The sequence below is a fragment of the Nerophis ophidion genome, linkage group LG26 (genome assembly GCF_033978795.1).
Source record: "Nerophis ophidion isolate RoL-2023_Sa linkage group LG26, RoL_Noph_v1.0, whole genome shotgun sequence".
Lineage (NCBI taxonomy): Eukaryota > Metazoa > Chordata > Actinopteri > Syngnathiformes > Syngnathidae > Nerophis > Nerophis ophidion.
In genome coordinates, this window is record NC_084636.1 from 18,510,132 (window position 1) to 18,530,101 (window position 19,970).

Sequence of the window (19,970 nt, forward strand, 5' to 3'; positions counted from 1 at the left end):
AGAGTCTGCTCATGCCCTTCTTGTTTTCAGCTTTGCTGTTGTCCTTCCAGTCCAGTCTGCTGTTCAAGTGGACTTCCAGATAACTGTACTGCCCCACCTTCTTGATAAGTATCTTCAGCGTGATGATACATAAATCTAGTGGCGGTGCCTATTTTTAAATTTTGGACCGCTCGCCTGTGCATCGGTTGGGGACATCTCTGCGCTGCAGACCCGTCTGCGCTCGGGATGGTAATCTGCTGGCCCCACTATGAACTGGACTCTCACTATTATGTTAGATCCACTATGGACTGGACTTTCACAATATTATGCAAGACCCACTCGACGTCCATTACATCCGGTCTCCCCTAGAGGGGGGCGGTGGCTCACCCACATCTGCGGTCATCTCAAAGGTTTCTCATAGTCACATTGACATCCCACTGGGTTGTGAGTTTGTGGCTTGTGCAGCCCTTTGAGACATTTGTGATTTAGGGCTATATAAATAAACATTGATTGATTGATTGATTTTCAAGGAGGCGCAAGGGTTTTGAATTGTTTTGTTTTGGTACCCCAAAAATATATATTTTTTTCCCAGACCACATGCACTTGCAGAAATTTGTGAGTTTTTGTACTTGTTCAGAGCCTCAAAAATGTGGTTAAAGTTGGAAAAAAATAAATCACTGAGATTTGCCACTTAGGTCCCAATTAGGAGCGTATTGAAGTTGAAATCTATTGTGACATCACACATAAGAATAGTTTGCTCTCCAAGTTTTGTTTGACTTCCGGTACATTTTTTTCCCCTGACATTTTGTTTGCACTCAATTTTGGCACTTAGGACTTCAGTGTTTTACGCTGTTTGAAGAAACACTATAGTCCTCCCAGTTTAGAACACGAAATACTGTGTTTTAGTACAGCATGGGGAACTTTCCTTTAGGGAGCACATTTTAAAATGACAATCAGAATAAAACATGATTGTTTTCTACTGTGCTGCATCTGAGGAGCAGCTGCACACGTCCTGAGTGTGAGGCAGGGAGGGAAAACAAGTCAATCATGTGTTCTTTGAGTAGCAGTGCTGTGCAGGAAGTTAAAATGAAACCAATATGATGACCCTTTTTTCAGCAAAAACAAATAAGAGCAGACATGCTGACGGGGTTCACTGCTACTCTGTGTTATGTTCAAGTGTGTCGACAGTGGTGGGGATGCACTTGTAAATATGAAGTGTTTTTACATACAAAACCCAAAACCAGTGTAGATGGCACATTGTGTAAAACGCAAATAAAAACAGAATACAATGATTTGCAAATCCTTTTCAACTTATATTCAATTGAATAGACTGCAAAGACAAGATATTTATTGGTCGAACTGAGAAACGTATTTTTTTTTTTTTTACAAATTATCATTAACTTAGAATCTGATGGCAGCAACTTATTGCAAAAAAGTTGGCACAGGGGCATTTTTACCACTGTTTCACATGGCCTTTCCTTTTAACAACACCCAGTAAACGTTTGAGAACTGAGGAGACCAATTTTTTAAGATTTTCAAATGGAATTATTTCTTATTATTGCTTGATGTACAGCTTAAGTTGTTCAACAGTCCAGGGTTTCCGTTATTGTATTTTATGCTTCATATTGCGCCACACATGATCAATGGGAGACAGGTCTGGACTACAGGCAGGCCAGTCTAGTACCTGCACTCTTTTACTATGAAGCCACACTGTTGTAACACGTGGCTTGGCATTGTCTTGCTGAAATAAGCAGGGGCGTCCATGAAAGTGTTGCTTTAATGCAACATACAGTATGTTGCTCCAACAGGCACCTTTCAGCTTTAATGGTGCCTTTACAGAAGTGTGAGTTGCCTATGCCTTGGGCACTAATACACCCTCATGCCATCACAGACGCTGGCGTTTGAACTTTGAGCCTATAACAATCTGGATATCTTTTTTCCTTTTGGGTTCGGAGGACATGACGTCCACACTTTGCATAAGTCCACTTTAGATGAGCTCGGGCCCAGCAAAGCCGGTGGCATTTCTGGGTGTTGTTGATAAATGGTTCACACTTTGCATAGTAGAGTTTTAACTTGCACTTACAGAAGCAGCAACAAACTGTAGTTACTGACAGTGGTTTTCTAAAGTGTTCCTGAGCCCATGTGGTAATATCCTTTACACACTGATGTCGTTTTTTGATGTATTACCGCCTGGGGGATCAAAGGTCATGAGCATGCAATGTTGGTTTTCAGACTCGCTGCTTACGTACAGTGATTTCTCCAGATTCTCTAAATCTTTTGATTATATTACGGACCATAGACGGTGAAATCCCTAAATTACTTGCAATAACTGGTTGAAAAGGTTGTTTTTAAACAATTTGCTCATGCATTTGTTCACAAAGTGGTGACCCTCGCCCCATCCTTGTTTGTGAATGAGCATTTCATGCAAGCGGTTTTTCTACCCAATCATGGCACCCACCTTTTTCCAATTAGCCTGTTCACTTGTGGGATATTCCAAATAATTGTTTGATGAGCATTCCTCAACGTTCTCAGTCTTTTTTGCCACTTGTACCAGCTTTTTTGAAACATGTGGCAGGCATCAAATTCCAAATGAGCTATCCATCCATCCATTTCTACCGCTGGTCCCTTTATGGGGTCGCTGCGTGTCGCTGGAGCCTATCTCAGCTGCATTTGGGTGGTAGTCGGGGTACACCCTGGACATGTCACCACCTCAACACAGGCCAAGTGAGCTAATATTTGCAAAAATAAAAAAGTTTACTTGTTCAAACTTTGCAGTTTATTCAATTGAATACAGGCTGAAAAGGATTTGCAAATAATTGTATTCTGTTTTTGTTTATGATTTACACAATGTGCCAACTTCACTGGTTTTGGGTTTTGTACATGAATTGAAATTTTACACAATTTTGCTGTTGCTTCGCATTTAATTGCATCAATTGAGAAAAAGCTCCAGTTTGATTTGTACGCATCCAGATTTTTTTTTTCTTTTACTGCAGTTGTGTGTGCATAATGTACTGTATATGCAATATATTGTATTTGTGGAAGTTCTCTCGTTCCCCATGTGGTCGCTATGGAAACTACTTTGACAGTGATGGGTGGAAAACAATGAGATGCTCAGGACAAACAAAACAGCTTCCTATCTGTTAATATCTGGACAATGCTTGTTTAAGTGTGTAGTAAGTCTAAAATAAAGGAAATAATGTATGTAATATAAACAGTATGTAATCAAAATGTAATGTGAATGTAATTTTATGTATCACTTTGCTGGCTCTTGGCCAGGACTCCTTTGCATAAGAGGTTTTTATCATAATGGGATTGTTTTTCCTGGTTAAATAACGGTTAAATAAAAAAATTATAAAAAATAATAATAACAATCAGCAAGTAAAAGTGATAAGGAAAATGATAAGCTATTATAGGACATGTAAAGAATGTGTTTCTTTGGCTTGTGTTTGTACCTGCAGATTGTAAGCCTCATTCATCCTTGTCAGGTGTGTCAACCATGCAGATGAAAATGTGTTGACATATTATGACACCACACACACACACACACACACACACACACACACACACACACACACACACACACACACACACACACACACACACACACACACACGCACACACACACACACACACACACACACACACACACACACACACACACGCACACACACACACACACACACACACACACACACACACCATCATCATCGGCGATCACTCAAAGAGAGTATGATAGTCCTCCTATTGGTGGGTCTGGTCATCTGTGGATCCTCAGGTGGCTGTAGAGGCCGATCCGTGATCCACAGACTCTATTGTAGGTCATTGTCATGGTGGTAGTGGTCTGAGGAGCTGTTTTGTTTTTGTAGTGGATCCCTCCTTTCTTTGTTGCCTCTTGGTTTCCGCGGCACGGTGGAGTTCCTTTTCTAATTGTGCAGTGCCTTCATGGACCATCCTTCTCCACAAAACCCTCTGGTGGGCAGCCTCCTCCCAGGTGTTGAGGTTGAAGTAGCATTTCCTCAGGTGGATTTTGAGGTCATCTTTAAACCGCTTCTTCTGCCCTTTTTGCGTGCGTCGTCCTTCCAATAGTTGTCCGTACAACATTTGTTTCGGAAGGCGACTGTCTGGCATGCGTATTACATGGCCTGTCCATCGCAGCTGGTGCCGAATGACAGTTGTGGTGATGCTGAGCATGTTAGCTTCCTTTAGAACACTAATTTGGTGAGCCAATCTTCCCAGGTGATCATGAGGATCTTGCGCAGACATCGCTGATGGTACTGCTCCAGAGCCTTCAGGTGTCTGCTGTAGGTGGTCCAGCTATTAGCCCCATAAAGCAGAGTGGGCAGAACTACAGCTTGATAAACAGTAAGTTTGACGTTGGTCTGGATGACCCGATTCTCAAAAACTCTTTTCCTGAGCTTAGCAAAAGCTGCGCTGGCACAACCTATGCGGTGGTGGATCTCTGCATCGATGACAGCTCTCGTTGAAAGAATACTGCCAAGATAAGCGAAATGCTCCACGTTTCTCAAGATGTTGTTGTCCACATAAATTGTGGGGGGTTGGGAAGGTAGGTCAGGGGCTGGTTGGTACAGGGTCAGAGTATTCTTTATGTTAATGTCAAGTCCCAGGAGTCGGTACGCTCTGGCAGAACCATCCATGATGTTCTGGAGGTCCAACTCAGAATGAGCAACTAAACCATTGTCATCTGCGTACTGAAGCTCTGTAATGGAGGATGAAAGCACCTTGCTTTTTGCCTTGAACCTACTCATGTTGAAGAGCCCGCCATCTGTCCTGTATATGAACTGGACTCCCTCAGGTAAGTTTTGACTGTTGAAGTGAAGTATGGCTGAGATGAAGATAGCAAACAGGGTTGGTGCGATGATGCAGCCCTGCTTGACACCATTGTCAACTTTGAAGGGAGCCGTTTCAGAGCCGCCATTTCCAACTACCGTTGCAGTCATGTCGTCGTGCAACATACGCAAGATCGCCAGATACTTGTCTGGGCATCCGATTTTGGAGAGGGCACCCCATAGGGCATCTATAGTGGCAGGTGTTGTTCCCGACGTTTTTCTTGCAGTTGACAAATTGCAAAAATCATGTCCGATGTTCCCCTTGGTGGACGAAAGCCACCCTGGGACTCTGGGAGAATCTCTTTTGAGAGCGGCAATAACTGGTTTGCCAAGATACATGCCAGTATTTTTTCCTGTTGTGGATAGGAGGGAGATGCCTCGTTAGTTGCCACAGTCTGACTCATTTCCCTTCTTGAATATGGTGACAATCAGGGAATCCCTGAGTTCAGCTGGGATTTCCTCCTTATCCCAGATTTTACCAATGAGGCAGTGGATGTGGCAAAGGAGTTTTGGTCCACCTTGCTTTAATATTTTTGCTGGTATCCCTTCTAGTCCGGAAGCCTTGTTGTTACCCAGTTTCCTGATGGCATCCTGAACTTCATTTTTGGTGGGAGAATCACCCAAATGCTCCATGATGGGTCGCTGAGGAATCTGGTTGATGGTTTCCATCTCCACGGTGGAGTTCCGATTCAGGAGCTCTTGGAAGTGTTCACGCCATCTGGAACTGATACCTACATCGTCCTTGGGCAGGGTTTTTCCATCTTTAGAGCAGAGGGGGTTTAGGCTTCGATAGCTGGGCCCATAAACTTGGTAGCATTGAAGCATCCCCTGGTGTCCCCAGAGTCAGCAAGCTACTGGATTTCCAGAGCCTTCTCCATCCACCATTGGTTTTTCATCTCTCTCACTCTGCTCTGAACAAGTGCCTTTGCCTTTGCGTGGGCCTGCCTTTTGTCCCTGCAAATGATGTTGCTCTGCCAAGAACAAAAACCTATCCTTTTGGCATCAATCAACTGTTGTATTTCGATGTCGTTTTCATCGAACCAGTCCTGGTGTTTCCTGGTTCTGTAGCCAAAGGTATCCTTGCCGAATGACAGTAGTGTGGTCTTAAGAGCCTTCCAGTGTTCTTCCACATCCTCAGGATATTCTTTCGGGAGTCTCACAGACAGGGTGTTTTGTAGATGTTGCACCCTATATGTGTCTTTAAGGCTATCGATGTTAAATTTAGGGCGGAGCAGTCTCCTTTGTGTCCTCGTCTTCTGCCGCAGCTCGATGTCCATTGGGGAGCGGATGAGGCGATGGTCTGTCCAACAGTTGTCTGTGTAAATCATGGCCCTGGTGATGTTAACATCCTTGCGATCTCTGGCCCTGACAATGACAGTGTATGAGATGCCAGCTCTTTGATCTGGGATGCATCTAGGACGTTTTCAACCGGTTTCTCTGTCGGAAAATGGTGTTTGTTATCAGAAGATCATGTTCAGCACACGTTGACAGAAGAAGGACTCCGTTTGAGTTGACATTCCCAAAACCTTCTTTACCAAGAGTGCCTTTCCAGAGCTTGTAATCCTTGCCAACCCTGGCATTGAAGTCTCCGAGTAGGGGGAGCTTATCTTCTTTGGGGATATCTGATAGAATCTCGTCTAAGGTTGCATAGAAGGTCTTCTTGTCTTCATCATGTGAGTCCAAAGTTGGTGCATGGGCACTCACAGCCGTTGCCATCTGATTGTTTGAGGCCCTCAGGTGTAGGATCATTGATCAATCAATCAATTAATCAATGTTTATTTATATAGCCCTAAATCACAATTGCCTCAAAAGGCTGCACAAACCACAACGACATCCCAACATCCTCGGTAGGGCCCACATAAGGGCAAGGAAAAACTGACTCCAGTGGGACGTTGACAATGATGACTATGAGAAACTTTGGATAGGACCGCATATGTGGGCAACAGTCACCACACTGTCCTTTGCAAAGAGAATGCCAGGGTCCAATGGCATGGAGACCAAGACAATTGGGGGCCCCATCTTTGCTGCAGCCTTCTTCTGCCTTTGTGACCGTTGTGGAGGTACTCTACATCCATCATCCGCTCACTCCACCCTTGAAGTCTTTTTTGACGAGGGGGAAGCGTAGTCTCCAACGTCACTTGCTTTTCTCTCAGGGTGTGCTTCCCTAGCCTTTTGTCCTCCCAGACTAACCCACAAGGCAACACACGCACGCACGCACACACGCACACACACACACACACACACACACACACACACACACACACACACACACACACACACACATACACACACGCACACACAAACACACACACACGCATGCACACACACCGCACAGTGAGCTAATGTTATGCCAAAAGCCAATTGGCCTTCATCTCAAGGACTTATGCCGCTTATGTTTCTGGAACGTCAACAAACTCAGAGTGATGTTACTAGTAGTTGACTTGGAAGCGCTTATTATAATTTGGGGAGAGTCCACTGCCTTATGCTCACCTTTTTACTCAATCCACCGAAGGAGCACTGACTCCATGCGCTCTGAATAAGCACTGCTGATTGGCTGTTACCGCTCTGCGTGTAACCAATCAGATGGTTCTGTGGGTGGGACAATGCTAGGTGCCGCAGAGACGTACTGACAGAGGCAGAGGCAGAAAGAACTAAGCCAAGCAGCTTTTTAAGACTTTAGTTTAGGCGTTGGCTCTTTGTTGTAAAGGTTAGGCCGCCTTAACAACAAAGCGTTGTGGGAAACCCTGACTTGCTTTAAAATAATAAATAAAGATGACAAGCAGATATTTAACTATTTAACTAAGATGACAAGCAGATATTTAACTAAACTGTATTGCAAAAACAGTTTTGCAATACAGTTTATAATAATATAAGTGGGATGGTCAGATGATATATTGGTTTAAAATATGCATTTTTTTCTGTCAAAATTGAATGAACGAATACATTTAGTAAAAAAAAAAAAAAAAAAAAGTATTTTATTGAAACCCATTTTTCCCGGCTTTTGCAGGCCACATATAATGATGTGGCGGGCCAAAACTGGCCCCCAGGATTTGAGTTTGACATATGTGATCTTCCAAAACTTTTTTTTATACACATCTCGTCATATTATTAATTACATGATATTTTACAGTTACTTTACATAATATTCAAGCAATTCATGCACATTGCATTGTACATCATACTGTACATCCTGCATGAATAAAAGATACGAGGCAACCTCTAATTTGTGCAGGGACGGGATTTAGATTATTTTTCCCAACAAGGAACTTTTCAGCTGCAGCCATTAAAAAGAATTGACGAAGAGTAAAAGGGAATGTTTAGGTAACATTCTTAACTGCCATGCAAGTGTAAAAATAAGTTGCAAGGTGATAGTAGGTGTTGAAGACCGAAAAACAATAACTTTGATGACAGGTGACCCATTATGGAAGGGTAGCCTACATGAACAACATTCACCAAGTTATTTTTTCAAACATCCGGGAGAGATATGATCTACATGGCCATACATTACATTTCTGGTTGAGTAGTTATCACACCTTTCCCTCAAAAGAGGTTATAATTTTTTATTGTGTGAATGCTCCAAAGCATACACACATATGGTTTTCTACAGCAAAATTAATCGACTTCTTCTTCTTCTCCAGATTTTGGCGTGCTCTACCTTACACATTTTTCATCCGGTTCAAACCGTTCCAACTTCAAACTGTTTAGCCTGTTCGAGAATAGCGGGCTTTCCCTTGAAAAATTACAAAAATTCTCAGATTTTCCAGAATTCCAGGTTTTCCGGGACATTTTTACCATTCAAAATGAATTGGCCATTTTTCAAACTTCCAACATTACCACATTTTTCAACCGATTCAAACCATTCTATTTTCAACATGTTCCACTCATCTTGGACATTCAAACTATTATTTTTCAAAATTAAAAAAAAATCCAGGAATTCCCTTTTTTTTCAAACCCTTTTTTGACCCTTTTTTCTGGCGACTACTCTTTCCACATTTTTCAACCCATTTCAGCCGTTCCACCGTTCAAACAGTCCTCTTAATCAAGAAAAAAAAATCCCTGTTTTCCCCTGAAATTCCTAGAAAGTAATTGAAAATGTTAGTATTTAAACATTTATTGACAGATTCGAAAAATTCCAACACCAACCATTTCAACTAATTCACGTATTTGCACATTTAAAAAAAATCTCCTGCATGAAATTTCCATTGAAATTAATGGGACATTTTTCTAAGTTCTACAATGTCCACTTTTGTCATTCGATTCAAACCATTCTACCTTAATCATATTCTACTCATCTTGGAAATTCAAAGTATAATTTTTCCAATTTCCAAAAAAAATCCAGGAATTCCCAGAAATGCTTTTTTTTCAAAGTCTTTTTTGACCCTTTTTTCTGGCGGCTACTACTTCCATATTTTTCAACCCACTTCAACTGTTCGACCGTCCAAACATTCCTCTTAATCGGGACAAGAACGAAGTTGTGTTTTGAGCCTGAAAAATTCCCGGTTTCCCCCGAAATTTCAGGAATTCCGTTATACCATTTCTCAATTTAAAATATTACTACTTCAACATTCCTCGATGGATTTGAAAAATAACAACATCAACCATTCAGACCATTCAATTTTTTGACCATTTCCTAAAAAAATTCTGCTTTTCCCGAAATTTCCAATTTTTTCTGAAATTCCCATTGAAATCAAAGGGACATTCTCTTCAAAGTTCCACAATTCCCACATTTTCATCTGATTCAAACCGTTCCAACTTCAAAATATTCAGCCTGTTCAGAAATTGTGTGTTCTACTTCAACAATTCTACAAAAAAAATCCTGGATTTCCCATAATTTCTTTTTTTTTTTTTTTTTTTGCATTTTCCCCATTCAAAATGAATTGGCCATTTTTGAAACTTCCACAATTCGCACATTCTTCAATAAATTCAAACCATTCCACCTTCACCACATTCAACTCATTGTGGAAATTCAAATTTTCACGTTCAACACATTTCCAAGAATTCCTGTTTTTTTTTTCTAACCTATTACCAACCTTTTTCTTTTGACTACTCCCTTTTCTTTTTTCATCCCATTTCAACTGGATTTCAACATCAATTGATTAACGTTGAAAAACTTATTTGGGTGTTACCATTTAGTGGTCAATTGTACGGAATATGTGCTGTACTGTGCAATCTACTAGTACAAGTTTCAATCAATCAATCAATCAAAACCACTGTCAACACATTTTTCTTAGTCAGGACAAAAAACAAGTTAGCTTAGGAACTAGAAAAAAATCCCGATTTACCCCAAAGTCCCGAAATTCTGTAATACCATCCATCCATCCATTTTCTACCGCTTATTCCCTGTGGGGTGGCGGGGGGCACTGGTGCCTATCTCAGCTACAATCGGGCGGAAGGTGGTGTACACCCTGGACAAGTCGCCACCTCATCGCAGGGCCAACACAGATAGACAGACAACATTCACACTCACATTCACACACTAGGGACCATTTAGTGTTGGCAATCAACCTATCCCCAGGTGCATGTCTTTGGAAGTGGGAGGAAGACGGAGTACCCAGAGGAAACCCACGCAGTCACGGGGAGAACATGCAAACTCCACACAGAAAGATCATGATTGAACCCAGTACTACTCAGGACCTTCATATTGTGAGGCAGACGCACTAACCCCTATCCCACCGTGATTCTCAATTAAAAATGTTACTACTTCAACATTTCTCGACGGATTTGAAAAATTCAAACACCAACCATTTCAACTCATTAAGAACATTCAAATGTTTTAACATTTTCAAAAAAATGTTTACTTTTCCATGAAAATATTTCCATGAAATTTCCCTTCAAAGTTCCACAATTCCCACATTTTTCATCCCATTCAAACCATTCCAACTTCAAAATAATCAGCCTGTTCAAAATCTTTAGTGACATTTTCTCCATTCAAAATAAATTGTCATTCGATTCGCAAATTTTTCAACCTATTCAAACCATTCCAACATCAACGCACTCCACTCATCCAACTAACACTTTCCCAAGTTCCAATCAAACCTACGCTTTTCCTGGAAATTCATACCATTTCAACATTCAGACTATTCTTACATTCATACATCATTTCAGTTCAACTTCAGCAAATGGAGCATTCACATTATTTATTGAAATGCTGTCCTAATAGTTAAAGAATTCAAAGCACCAATGTAAAAACTTAATCCGTATGCCAGCACATTTGCAGTGTTTACAAAAACATATGCAAAACACAAAAATGTCCTTTGTGTGTTTTTTCTTGTTGCTTGCTTTATTGAAACTTTGACTTTCTCATGTCCGTCCCGATTTCGTTAGAAATCTGCTCGACTGAAACAACGATAACGACCAACTTTCAGACATCAGCCTGCCAGGTATATGCGTTCCCGTGTTTTATTTTTGGAATAAAATCTTTGTTCTCATCTCAGTGCCATGTGGCACTATTGCCTATTACCAGGGCTGATACCGTCAACTGCTGTCAGGCATGGAGGACATTCAACATGGTGATTCTAGTCTCTAACTCCGAAGGATTGGATTGCCAAATATGAGTTCAATTATGGAAAGTACAGTATACAGCAGTGATTGTCAAACTGTGGTACATGTACCAGTACTGGTACGTGGGCTCCATTAAGTGGTGTGCAAATAAATCACTTAATTAAATATAAACACAGTGTTACTGTTCAAACTGTGTGTAATGTTACAAGGGCCAAAATATTAAATATACATGTTTTTAATAAATATTTAGGCCCGCTATGCTACTGTATTTTAATATTTGTATCTGGATAACCAAGTGTTTTCTGAGGTGGCACTTGGTGAAAAAAGTTGGACAATCACTGATATAAAGTGTATACCGCATCTGGGGAAATTAAGTCCCGAGGGCCACATGCGGCCTGTTAAGCTCTTCTGGCCCTCCGGAGAGTCCCAAATATGTTTTTTTTAGATCTTTAGGATGGAAACTGTAGCTGCCATTCTGATGTGCAGTGATGTTTTCAAATGACCGTAAGTCTTTAACTATACAAAGTATTTCAATAGTTGGAATCTGCACATTTGCATGATATACTAGTTACTACAGTAATCTAATTAGTTACTGTGGTAATCAAATTAGTTATTATGGTAATCTAAGTCACAGCAGCTCAGATGAGGCACCAAGCAGTGTGGGTGGGGAGCGTTTCCACAGAGTGTTTCCGGAGCGGCCTGCCTGAAATGCGGGTGTCAGAAACAAACGTGGAAGAAGATTTTTACAACAAAGTTCTAAAGCTTAGTGATGTATCAGTTATATCAGATTATAGTTTTTTTTTTTAACCCTTCACGTTCATATTTCGCTGTGTTTGTTACGTTTCGCTAGATTGTGAAATATGTCAATCGGGAGGGGGTGTGACGTTCATATGTTGTCAATATTCAGTGTTTGATCGCTCATATAGTTAATATTTTAAATACCACATTCTTTATTTTCATGTACATTCTGGGTGTCTCATTTACAAACTCCGTTTCCATATGACTTAGAAAATTGTGTTAGATGTAAATATAAAACAGAATACAATGATTTTCAAATCATTTTCAACCCATATTCAGTTGAATATGCTACAAAGGCAACATATTTGATGTTCAAACTGATAAACATTTTTTTTGTTTGCAAATAATCATTGACTTTAGAATTTGATGCCAGCAACACGTGACAAAGAAGTTGGGAAAGGTGGCAATAAATACTGATAAAGTTGAGGAATGCTCATCAAACACTTAGTTGGAACATCCCACAGGTGGGCAGGCTAATTGGGAACAGGTGGGTGCCATGATTGGGTATAAAAACAGCATCCCAAAAAATGCTCAGTCTTTCACAAGAAAGGATGGGGCGAGGTACACCCCTTTGTCCACAACTGCGTGAGCAAATAGTCAAACAGTTTAAGAACAATGTTTCTCAAAGTGAAATTGCAAAACATTTAGGGATTTCAACATCTACTGTCCATAATATCATCAAAAGGTTCAGTGAATCTGGAGAAATCACTCCACGTAAGCGACATGGCCAGAAACCAACATTGAATGACCGTGACCTTCGATCCCTCAGACGGCACTGTATCAGAGACCGACATCAATATGTAAAAGATATCACCACATAGGCTCAGGAACACTTCAGAAAACCACAGTCGCTAAATACAGTTTGTCGCTACATCTGTAAGTGCAAGTTAAAGCTCTACTATGCAACGTGAAAGCCATTTATCAACAACATCCAGAAACGCCGCCGGCTTCTAAATGTTGCTGGGCCGGGTTTGGTTTTGGAATTGGAATTGTATTATTATGGTATTACTTTGTTGGACTGATTAATAATAATGATTAAAAAGAAAAAAACGATAAAAAAAAGCTTTATGCCGATATACAGTGTGTCAAATGGCCAAATATTGGTGCTGATAATCATCCCAGCCGATAATCGGTCGATCCCTAGTTATAAGAATTATATTTTAACTGGTACCTGGTACAAATTGATAAGGTAAACACTTAGTTCTGGACTAAAGGGCTCAGAATTTTCTCTGAAAAAGGTCCACCCCGAGCTTTAGCCAAAACAAGGTTTACGTATAAGGAATCATATATAAACTTGCAAAAAGAAGAATAAACAATACAGAACACTTATAACAGAAAGGTCTACAGAAGCAGAAAACAAGTACAAGACATACAAGAATAAGCTAACTGGCATATTACGAACATGTAGAAAATAATATTACAGTCAAGTATTGGACCCGAACAAATGAGACAGCCTGAATAGCCTTATTAAAAATGGAGCTAAAAGGGACTATCCTAAATACTTCTTAGATGAAAATGTAAAAAATGACAATATGAATGAAGATGTTGAAAGCTTCAATAAGTACTTTGTGAAAATTGGACCAAAAAGGAGGAAAAGAATTCCAGATCCCGAGTCAGTGGAAGACCTGAATGATACCATAGACAGAAATCTCAACTCTATGTTTGTTGAAGGTATGACAAAAGAGGAAATAATCCATATTGTGAAAAATTTTAAATCAAGACCTCAACTGTTTGGAACAAAATTGATATGAAAACAATAAAAAAGATTTTTGAAGAAATTTTAGAACTTTGAACATATCAGCAACCAATCATTTCAAACTGGCAAATTCCCAGATAAAATTAAAATCGCAAAAGTTTTACCGATTTATATGACTAGAGAAATACCAGTTTACAAACTACAGACCTGTTCTATAACAGATTAGACAGATTCATAAATAAAAACAAAACACTCACAGTCAGCCAATACGGATACAGAGCCAACATGTCAACATTAATGGCATTGGGGACGGCGTGGTGAGGTTGGGAGAGTGGCCGTGCCAGCAACCTGAGGGTTCCTGGTTCAATCCCCACCTTCTACCGACATAGTCATGTCTGTTGTTTCCTTAAGCAAGACACCTCACCCTTGCTCTTGATGATTTGTGGTGAGCATCTTGCATGGCAGCTCCCGCCATCAGTGAGTGAATGTGTGGGTGAATGGGTGAATGTGGAAATAGTGTCAAAGCGCTTTGAGTATGATGAAGGTAGAAAAGCACCCATTTACCATTAATCGAAATAACGGAAGAGATCACAAATGCAATAGATAGTAAAAAAGGTGCTGTTGCAGTGTTTATGGATTTAACAAAAGCATTTGAGCTATCTTAAAAAACTAATTAGAACGGTATGGAATCAGAGTGTTGGTTTTAAGAAGCTACTTAACCAATAGGAAGCAATACGTGGAGCTAGGCAAACACTTCTACAGAGCTGAAAATACATTGTGGTGTACCTCAGGGATCAATACTCGGACCAAATTTGTTCAATCACTATATAAATGACATTTGTAAAGATACAAAGGACTTAAAGTTAGTAATATTTGCAGATACTACAACAGCATTTTGTTCAGGAGAGGTCACACACACACACTAATACAAATAATAACAGTAAAAATTAACAAATTAAAAAGATGGTTTGACAAAAACAGATTATTTGAATCTCAATATGACTAAAATAATGCTATTTGGTAACAGTAGTAGAGAAAGTCAAACACAAGTACAAATAGATGGAGTAGACATTGAAAAGAAAACACATTTTTTGGTGTACTAAGATGATAAAATGAACTGGAAATCTCATGTAAAAAATATACAACATAAAGTAGCAAGAAACACGTCAATAATGAATGAAACAAAACATGTTCTAGACTAAAAATCACTTCATATTCACATACAAATCCTTTATTTATTAAATCACAATTATTGAAATTCAACAATTTGGTGCATTTGCAAACAGCTAAAAATGATGTACAAAGCAAACTATAAACTGCTACCCAAGAATGTACAACAATTCTTTTCAACAAAAGAGGCGAAATATAACAATAGGGGAAAATCTATTTTAAAACATCTGTATGCACGAACAACATTTAGGACCTTAAATATATCAGTATGTGGAATTAAATTATGGAACAGATTAAACAAAGAAATCAAACAAAGCATCAATATGATTCAGTTTGAGACTGTTCAAACTACAAGTGTTCACAAAGTAGACGGAACAATAATTATGATATATAACATCTTGAAGCCTTTTTCTTTTATATTGAAACAAATATTATTTATGTATTTAACATTTGTAGATTTACTATGGTATATTATTTATTTATTATTTATTTGTTTACTGTTCTGTTACAAAAAACAATGAAATTGGATACAATTTCTATGTTATGAGAAGGGGTAGGATTAAATGAGCTCAACTTCTTCCTACTCCTTTTCGGACGTCCTGTAATGTAACAACTGGATTTGTGAGATGCATTACATTGTATCGTATGCATGCTCCAAATAAACTGAAACTGAACTGATCTGTACTCTAATCTACAAACACCAAACCCAGTGAAGTTGGCACTTTGTGTTAATGGTAAATAAAAACTGAATACAATGATTTGCAAATCATTTTCAACTTATATTCAATTGAATACACTGCAAATACAAGATACTTAGCATTCGAACTGGAAAACTTTTTTTTTGCAAATATTTGCTCATTTGAAATTTGTTTCAAAAAGCTGGAACAAGTGGCAAAAAGGACTGAGAAAGCTGAGGAATGCTCATCAAACACTTATTTGCAACATCCTACAGGTGAACAGACTAATTGGGAACAAGTGGGTGCCATGATTGGGTATAAAAGCAGCTTCAATGAAATGCTCAGTCATTCAAAAACAAAAATGGGGCAAGGGTCACCACTTTGTGCACAAATGCGTGAGCAAATTGTCGAACAGCTAAAGAACAACATTTCTAAATGAGCTATTGCAAGGAATTTTGGGATTTCACCATCTACGGTCTGTAATATCCTCCAAAGGTTCAGAGAATCTGGAGAAATCACTACACGTCAGTGATGATATTACGGACCTATATCCCACATTTGTTCACAAAGTGGTGACCCTCACTCCATCCTTGTTTGTGAATGACTGAGCATTTCATGCAAGCTGCTTTTATACTCAATCATAGCACCCACCTGTTCCCAATTAGCCGGTTCACCTGTGGGATGTTCCAAATAAGTGTTTGATGAGCATTCTTTAACATTCTGAGTCTTTTTCCAACTTGTGACAGCTTTTTTTAAACATTTTGCAAGCATCAAATTCCAAATGAGCTAATATTTACAAAAAAAGGACATTTTCCAGTTTCAATGTTAAGTATCAGGTCTTTGCAGTCTATTCAATTGAATATAAGTTGAAAAGGATTGGCAAATCATTGTATTCTGATTTTATTGACGATTAACACAATTGGCCAACTTCACTGGTTTTGGGTTTTGTAATTAATAGTAATTTACTGTAAGTAAAATCTATTATAAACTGTAAAATTAACGGATTCAACATCAACATGCAATGCTGTCCTATACATCGTGACTGTATCTTTTTTTTTTTTGCAGTGAATTAATTCCTACCGAATCTGAGAACAAATGTATCGTTTTTCCATTTACAGTACTACACCGTTAGAAAACTACATTTTACAGTAAAATAATTTTAGCGCCAAAAAAACGGTAGTTTTTCAATTTACAGTAATATGCTGACTTGTCCAGGGTGTACACCGCCTTCCGCCCGAATGCAGCTGAGATAGGCTCCAGCGCCCCCGCAACCCTGAAGGGAATAAGCGGTAGAAAATGGATGGATGGATGGATGCTGTAAAGAACACCGTACAATTTATTGTAATTTTTTACTAATTTGTCACTAGAGAAAAAGTGCTATATAAATATAATTCACCTCACTTCACTTCTGTAATTTGATGGGTAGTTTGCTGTTAATTCATAAGTCAAGCAGATATTAAAGTATTTATTTTTATTCCGACAAAAAAAATATGATAATATACTGTAATATTTGTTGCAGTAATGGATACTATTAAAGTATAAAAGACATGCAATTTCAAACAGTACATACATTTTCTCTGTTAAAAATTTTTTTTTTTTATATATATACAAACTCCATTTCCATATGAGTTGGGAAATTGTGTTAGATGTAAATATAAACAGAATACAATGATTTGCAAATAATTTTCAACCCATATTCAGTTAAATTCACGACAAAGACAAGATATTTAATGTTCAAACTCATAAACTTTACTTTTTTTTTTGCAAATAATAATTAACTTAGAATTTGATGGCTGCAACACATGCCAAAGTAATTGGGAAAGGACATGTTCACCACTGTGTTACATCACGTTTTCTTTTAAAAACTCTCAATAAACGTTTGGGAACTGAGGAAACTAATTGTTGGTGCTTTGAAAGTGGAATTCTTTCCCATTCTTGTTTTATGTAGAGCTTCAGTCGTTCAACAGTCCGCGGTCTCCGCTGTTGTTTGTTACGCTTCATAATGTGCCACACATTTTCGATGGGAGACAGGTCTGGACTGCAGGTGGGCCAGGTAAGTACCTGCCCTATTTTTTTCCGAAGCCACGCTGTTGTAACACGTGGTTTGGCAGGGACGTCCATGATAACGTTGCTTGGATGATAACATATGTTGCTCCAAAACCTGTGTGTACCTTTCAGCATTAATGGTGCCTTCATTCACAGATGTATAAGTTACCCATGCCTTGGGCACTAATACACCCCCATACCATCACAGATGCTGGCTTTTGAACTTTGCGCCTATAACAATCCGGATGGTTATTTTCTTCTTTGTTCCGAAGGACACCATGTCCACAGTTTCCAAATATAATTGGAAATGTGGACTCGTCAAACCACAGGACATTTTTCCACTTTGCATCAGTCCATCTTAGATGAGCTCAGGCCCAGCGAAGCGGGCGGCGTTTCTGCGTGCTGTTAATAAATGGATTTGGCTTCGCATAGTAGAGTTTTAAGTTGCACTGACAGATGTAGCAACCAACCTTAGTTACTGACAGTGGTTTTATGAAGTGTTCCTGAGCCCATGTGGTGATATCCTTTACACACTGATGTCGGTTTTTAAGATGCAGTACCGCCTGAGGGATTCAAGGTCTGTAATATCATCGCTTACGTGCAGTGATTTCTCCAGATTCTCTGAACCTTTTGAAGATGTTACGGACCGTAGATGGTAAAATCCCTAAATTCCTTGCAATAGCTCGTTGAGAAATGTTGTTCTAAAACTGTTCAACAATTTGCTTCAAAGTTTCGAATACGAATCGAATCCGTTGTGCGATTCAGAACTATTATATATATATATATATATATATATATATATATATATATATATATATATATATATATATATATATATATATATAAATATATTTTTTTAATCAATCCAACAAACCACTAAACAGCAATACCATTACAATGCAATCCAATTCCAAAACCAAACCTGACCCAGCAACACTCAAAACTGCAATAAACAGAGCAATTGAGAGAAGACACAAATTTGACACAGAACAAACCAAAAGTAATGAAACAAAAATGAATATTATCAACAACAGTATCAATATTAGTTATAATTTCAGCATAGCAGTGGTTAAAAATCCCTCATTGACATTATCATTAGACATTTATAAAATAAAATAATAAAGAACAATAGTGGCTTACACTTGCATCGCATCTCATAAGCTTGTTAACACACTGTGTCCAACGTTTTCACAAAGATAAAATAACTCATATTGTTGGTTCGTTTAATAGTTAAAACAAATTTACATTATTGCAATCAGTGGATAAAACATTATCCTTTATAATCATAAATGCTTTTTTTTTTTTAATCTACTACTCTGCTAGCATGTCAGCAGACTGGGGTAGAGCCTGCTGAAATCCTATGTATTGAATGAATACAGAATCCTTTTGAATCGAAAAAAATCGATATATTATCGAATCGCGACCTGAAGAATCGATATTGAATCGAATCGTGGGACACCCAAAGATTTGCAGCCCTAATATATATATATATGTGTGTGTGTATATATATATATATATATATATGGAGTTTGCATGTTCTCCCCGTGAATGTGTGGGTTCCTTCCGGGTACTCCGGCTTCCTCCCACTTCCAAAGACATGCACCTGGGGATAGGTTGATTGGCAACACTAAATTGGCCCTAGTGTGTGAATGTGCGTGTGAATGTTGTTTGTCTATCTGTGTTGGCCCTGCGATGAGGTGGTGACTTTTCCAGGGTGTACACCGCCTTCCGCCCGATTGTAGCTGAGATAGGCGCCAGCGCCCCCCGCGACCCCTAAAGGGAATAAGCGGTAGAAAATGGATGGATTGATATACTATATATATATATATATATATATATATATATATATATATATATATATACATACATACAGTATTTTAATGACATATACAGTATTTCTAGGTGTTTCCGTGCCGGATAAAATCATGTCGCGGGCTCGATATGGCCCCAGGGCCTTGAGTTTGATAACCTCATGCATCTTATAATATGTGGGTTCTTCAGAGGATGTCTTAGTGGTTTGTGCAGCCCTTTGAGACACTTGTGATTTAGGGCTATATAAATAAACATTGATTGATTGCTAATCAAACGCATATATTTGTGTAAATAACAGCTATTATCTTTTTTTTGCTGCGTTCATTGTAGCAAATTGTAACAGATAATTAATTTAAAAAACACGTTTGTAGGGTTTATGTCGTCCTCACGTTTTTAGACATTTTTATTTTAAAAAATCCATATCCTATTTTACAGTATTTTTCA